This window comes from Argentina silus (assembly GCF_951799395.1).
Source record: "Argentina silus genome assembly, chromosome: 1".
NCBI lineage: Eukaryota > Metazoa > Chordata > Actinopteri > Argentiniformes > Argentinidae > Argentina > Argentina silus.
The window spans coordinates 4862844-4869632 of NC_139655.1; positions in this window are offsets into that span (position 1 = coordinate 4862844).

The window sequence follows — 6789 nt, forward strand, 5'->3', positions numbered from 1 at the left end:
GCTCCATTCGTCAGTGAGATTTAACAAGTTAGTTTGGAGTAGAAGAAGAACCCTCTTCTCCTGTGCTGGGCGAGCTCATGGGCGCGATGGGCCTTAAGGCAGTAGGCTGATGGTGTGATACAGTACATGGAAAAAGATGGAATCAAACAGGATGTAGAACTGTGGTAGTGGTGTGTGTGTGTGTGTGTGCGTGCGTGTGCGTGTGCGTGTGTGTGTGTGTGTGTGTGTGTGTGTGCGGGTGTGTGTGTGTGTGTGTGCGTGCGTGCGTGTGCGTGTGTGTGTGCGGGTGTGTGTGTGTGCGTGCGTGCGTGTGCGTGTGCGTGTGTGTGTGTGCGGGTGTGTGTGTGTGTGTGTGTGTGTGCGTGCGTGCGTGCGTGTGAGATAGAGTACTGTAATTTACTGTACTATCCACATCTAAACCACCTCACCCCACTGTCTCTTATAGTCAATAATTCGTGACTGTAGTTCATAGGCCTGCATATTTGATCGCTCTGTGGGCGAGAGGCAATAGTCCTCATTAAATAAAGATATACAACAGGGAAGACCCAAAATGCGATCCTCGTCTTCTCCCTGACCAGGCTAGACGTTTGCTCCAGGGTGGTTTCCAGATGTGAGCACTGGGAGGGGATGGTGAGATGGTGAGAGCTCATGTAATTTATCGGGAGAATGAGACAATGTGGGGAGGGAAGTAGCACAGCTGTACACATGTGGGGTATGTGGGGTACAGCAGCCAGCTAACCGGGAAAGACCCATTCACAGTAAACATTATCACAACTGGAGAACACTCAATCATCAGTTCATAAATAATACTAATAATAATACAAATAAAGAATCAACTATATAAAATAATATGTGTTGTTATTTTAATGTTTTTTTTTTAAAATATTTGTATAGATAAATATACAATTATAAATAAAAATAGAAATAAAAACATATATAATTATAAATATATGTTTTTATATTTTGTATATTTGTTCCCTTATGCTATTATGCTGTAATGTAATGTAATATAGCTGTGTATAATACATCCAGCATTATACATGCATGTGCAGCATATTATACAAGCTACTGTATAAGATGTCATAATGCATACTTGTACAAATGCATTTATAAACTTTATGCATAAATAATGGTTGTTTTATAGAGCCCTGAACTGCTATGATTACTTATAGTAAGTCTTATGATGGATTATGGAGTAATAGAAGGCTAATGCATAGATAATGCATTATCCACAAATGGTTCAAACAAAGTGTCTCATTCAAAAGCAAATTATTATTCCTCACAAAATAACTTCAACATTAGCTGTGATGCAAAACATTCCTGCAAATATGAATGAAAAAAGGCTTTATAATTTATTTTTCTTGATCCAATAATGTCAACACACAAATATATGTATTGTGAGGCCTAAGACCATGATGATGGCTAAACTGATATCAAATGCTCGCTGATGGCCAGATGACCTGTGCCATACATTTCCCTGGTGACTGGCAGTCAGGGGTGATATGTCAATGTTGTGACAGGTGGAGCCTAAAGGCCCCACAATACCGTCAGTTGCTGCTACAAAAGCAGGCTTTAGTATCAGTGTAAATCCCATCCCATCCCTATCCACAGCCTCCTTCAGATTAGCCTCAGCTTAAGCATCAGTAAACTCTTGCTGTTGTAGCAGAAGCATGCCTTCGCACGCAACCTGGTCAGCCAGTGCTTAGTGTACTGTAGTGTTCAATACACTGACATTAAGTATATCATACTGCCTACTGCCCCAGCTGTCAACTGCAATCGTGAACATTTCATTGATTAAGCCGTCTTTGCCTTTCATTCATTGATTTCAAGATGTCTGTGGTCACTTATTATGGCATAAAGTTTCAATTCTAATAAACATTAACTGTCTTATCAATTGCTTGGCCTTTATGGGATTCAACTGACTGCTAAAAAAACATTTAACAAACCCTCACACTGGTCATACACAGCTAGCCAGTACTGTAAAACACAAGTGAAATCTAATTTAGGAAAAGATACATTGGTGTTGTACCTGCTGCCCTGCCATTTATTCTTGACTTATATATTTGTCTGTAAAATGTCACGTGCACTATAAATAAAGTTGATCTCTTTGATTATTATTTATCATGCTCCCATCAAATGCTCCATGCTCCAAGCCCCTGTTTTCCACCATAAACCATCTTCTAAAACCCCAATCCCAGTCTCCCATCGAGACAACAGAGGTGTAACAGATTCATTGATTTTTTTTTAAAACAAAGGTCAACAACATCAGATCTCTCATCTCCAGATCTACTACCTTGTCTCCTTCCGCCCTCGACCCTCTGCCAACGCCCCCTTTTTGAGAAAACCATATCCAAAATAAAAAACCTTTTCATGTGTTCTGGATCCTGTCCCTACTGCCCTACTGAAATCATGCAGCCCTGCTCTCACCCCTCTAATAACACAGATTGTAAACCACTTCCTCCAAACTGGCAGTGTCCCACCTGCACGCAAGGCAGCTGTCACCCCCCCCCCACACTTCTAAAGAAGCCCACCCTGGACCCGGAAGTTCTGGCAAATTATAGGCCTTTCTCTAACCTCCCCTTCCTCTCGAAGGTTTTTGGAAAAAGTGGTTGCCTCACAACTCCAAGACCATCTCAATCTCAACATCTTGTTTGAGAAGTTCCAGTCAGGTTTCCGGCTGGCCCACATCGCCGAAACAGCCCTACTCAGGGTTACAAATGACCTCTTGATGGCGGCAGATAAATTATCCCCCTGTCTCCTTATCCTTCTGGACTTGAGGGTGGCGTTCGACACTGTGGACCACCTTATCCTCCTTGAACGGAGGATAACCAACTGGGACACCATCTGACTCTCTGGACAAGCCCTGAGCTGGTTTCACTCCTGTCCTGATTCATGATTGGACCAATCCTCTTCATCTGATACATGCTCATGACACTCCGATATATGACACTCCATGTCATCAGTCGGCATGGAATCCCCTTCCAATGCTATGCTGATGACACCCAGCTGTATCTAAATACTGCCCCAAGTCCCTCTGCTGCCTGTGCTTGCCTGAACACCTGCCTTGAGGAGATAAGGGCCTGGATGAAGGAAAACATCTTTAAACTAAACAGCAGTATAACCAAGGCCCTATTTGTTGGCACCCCCCACCAAGTCCAGCACAGCCCCATAACCCACCTCACCATTGCAGGGCAGCATCCATCTCTCATCCTCAGTCTCTGTTAAGATGGACTCCTCTATGACCTTCAGTGATCAATCAACATCAATCACCTGTGCAAGGCTACGCCTTGTAGAGAACCTCATCCATGCCTTTGTCACCTCAAGATGGACTACTGCAATGCACTCTTCATTGGGATCCCTGGCAGGAGTCTCCAGAAACTCCAGTACATTCAGAACGGTGCTGCCAGGATCCTGATGAGAGTGCGAAAGCATGAATAACATAACCCCCATCTTGGCATCTCTGCACTGGCTCCCCGTCTCCATCAGAATCAATCTTGCTGACATTCCAGTGCATCCATGGAAATGTCCCTCGATACCTCAAAAAACGTTTTGCTATCCCATAACCCCACCCTCAACCTCAGGTCGGGCGGCAGAATTGCTTCTCCAGGTCCCCAGGACCAAGCTCCGCTCCATGGGGGATCGAGCCTCCTGCTCGACCCCCCCCCCCCCCCCCGCCTCTGGAATGTACTCCCGGACCACCTGAGGGCAACACAAACTCTAGGCTCTTTTAAAAAACGGCCTAAAAACCATCCTCTTTAGGAAGGCCTTCTGGGAGTTTTAGCTGTGATCCTTGTTGTTACATTTATTTTGAAAGCATTTTGAGATTGTTTTTCCAATGAAAAGCACATAACAAATTCAATGTATTATTATTATTATTATTATTAATAATAATAGTAATAATAATAATAATAATAGTAATAATAATATTAGTATTAGTATTATATGAGGTTACATATCTAGGATGTGTAAAGGGACCTTTCCTAGAAAACAGAGCGTGAGGTCAGGACACAGGGCAGCGAGGGGATGACCTAATTTGCTAACTGCTCAGTGGACGGTGGATGGTCATGCTAGGATTTGCAGTAATCCTAGTTGTTTCGGTGCTGGACAAGCTGAGGTCCCTCTGGACCATGGTGCTGACCTGCCCTAGCCCCAGCTACTGTACAACCTAACACACAGAGAAGAGTAAGAGGCTACATCCTTATGTTAGAGAGCTACAGCACTGGGTATGCTGGCTTTTTTTTCTAGCCCAGCTTCAATTTACCTAAATATTCAATTTATCATGCTCCAGACTGAAGACCACCGTGATAAATGTAATCTTGAATCGGAAAACGGACTCAGACGGAACAAAAGCCTACACACCCTGGTGTCCATGACCAGACTTGGAGAGCCTTGGTATCGTGATACTTCGTAGAGATTCTCTCCAAACAAGTCATTCAGAATAGCACAATAAATTATCAATAAATTATGCAACTGAGCCTATTGGCCTTCAAGCTACACATTCTTAACTTCAAACTACTGTAAAAGTCCCAGATTCCAGCAATAACCCTAACTTGATGCAGTGCTTGTCACCTTGAGTCAGCGGCAGACTTTAAAAGGTTATTTTACAGGCATGTCGAGGTCAGTGAGAGGTTGACCACTCCCTCCTCCCTTCATCTCCATAATCTGCCCAGTCACACAGCTCAGTCAAAGATCTCTGTATGCAAACCTCCATTAACCAGCACTGCATGAAACAGTTGTAGAGAGGAACATTTATTGGTCATGCGTAGCCTAGCCTGTTCTATGGGTTTACAAGTGTGACCTTTTCCTTTCCTCTTTTATGACGCAGACATAAAAAAGGATAAGATACGTAGTGTGTGCATACAACCCCAAAGACCAAGATAGAGATCGACACACAATTTTGAAAATTAATTAATTAATTGCTGAGCACAAACAAGCCTTTAAGAGATATGCTGTATATATCAGCAACAAATAGAACACCTCAGATCTTTGGGAAAGGTCTGCACATTATCACTAATATTAATGACTGTACATCATTATTTCCAGTGGATGTTTATGGTAATCCTAAAATTAGGGCTTTATACGTTTATAGGTGTTGCAGCACATGATTAAGTCTTATGCTATTCCTGAGAGTTAGGATCAACTCAATCTATCAATTAAAAGGGTGACTTACAGTATGAGAACAATTGCAATCCTAATACATGTAGTTGGGTAACTCTTTTATGCCCTTGAAAAGCAACAACAGAAATGGAAACGGAAAAAAAAAGAGCTTATTTTCAAGCTGTTTTAGATGCCGAAAATTGCTTACACAGGTTATACAGTACATGGAGCCCAAAAAGGCATGGGCAAACCATAAAGGATCAATTCACCCAAACTGTGTGTCTGAGATTGGATTATCTCCAGTCATAGTCTGTACACCAAAACCATCCTCGCACCAATGCCCAGGCATACTGGCACCAAACACGAAGAGAAATGCTAACATTGGTTTAGTCAATGAAGCACATACACCACAGGACAGGACAAAAGATATTGGATGCCCAGAACGTCGTCTGTAGGCTCAAAGCAATGTTTACTATTGACTGTTGCCCTCAGAGTCAACATAAAGTTAATCTCAAACTCATTGTTTTCTGATACCCTCTATTGATGGGATTTGTAACTTCAGATGTTGAAATGTGATTGATTTGCAGACAAGGCAGAGATCCTGTTTTAATCACACATTCGTATCATGTTTCTATTCATCCAAAACATACATATGCAATACTTTTCTTAAGGAATCTTAAAAGCCCCATGGTGAAGATAACATATTTACAGTGTCGTCAGAATTGATTGAAGTGCCCCATCTAGTGGTGATTCACGGGGAAGCAGTGCACAGCAGACTTAAACACTGTGGTTTATGACATGAAAATTAGAAAATATCAGGTTTGATAACAACAACAATGTTTTAGTTCCACAGTTTGTGAGCACGAAAAGTAGGTGATTTTTCTTATCTACTCAATTCTTTTCAGCTGAGTGCACTGTATCAGTTTGTTAGTAAATTCAGAACATTCCTCGACCAGACACACATCTACAATAAGATTTACCAGCATGTTTTGCTACAAATTAAAGCCACTTGTTAAATCAATTTATTAGTCTGTTCACTCTTATAGACATGCCAAGGTGACATCACAGAGACTGCTAGGGACAGGATGTTACCTCACTGAACATGAATCTACTGAGTCCTACTCTCAGACACTCAGACATCTAAGGCTTTAACTCTGGGGATGAAAATGACTAACCGATATCTCATAAATATATACTACTTCATCAGTCTTTGCATGCTAACAGTTCCACATGTGAAACATAGGGCTGGGTCAGAGAAGAAAAGACCGGTGGAAATTATTACTCAATACACAATGTCTGAGACAATAAGCTTTGGGGAGCCCCTTCTTGCCAACAAACAGTGCTGACCTATTGCAAAAGAATGGCACATCATCTCTCTACGTGTTCTCTCCTCTACAACTGGGGCCAAGTGGCCATGTGGCAATGTCGATAATAGGGGCTGACTGTAATAGGAAAACAACATAGTCATGTCCCATTAGACAGAAGGATGCCAGTGGTTACAGTAAGGGGTAACATATCCAGCAATAATATCCCATTACTGGGAGACGGTTGAGGTCATTGTCTGAGAGTCATCGTCTAGCAGCAGCAAAAGGCTAAAGAAAACGTGTCAAAATGTCATATTTGATGCAGTCTGAATGAAAAATGAACTCAACCCGCAGATCAGTTCACATGGTTTAATAATGGAAACGGCAA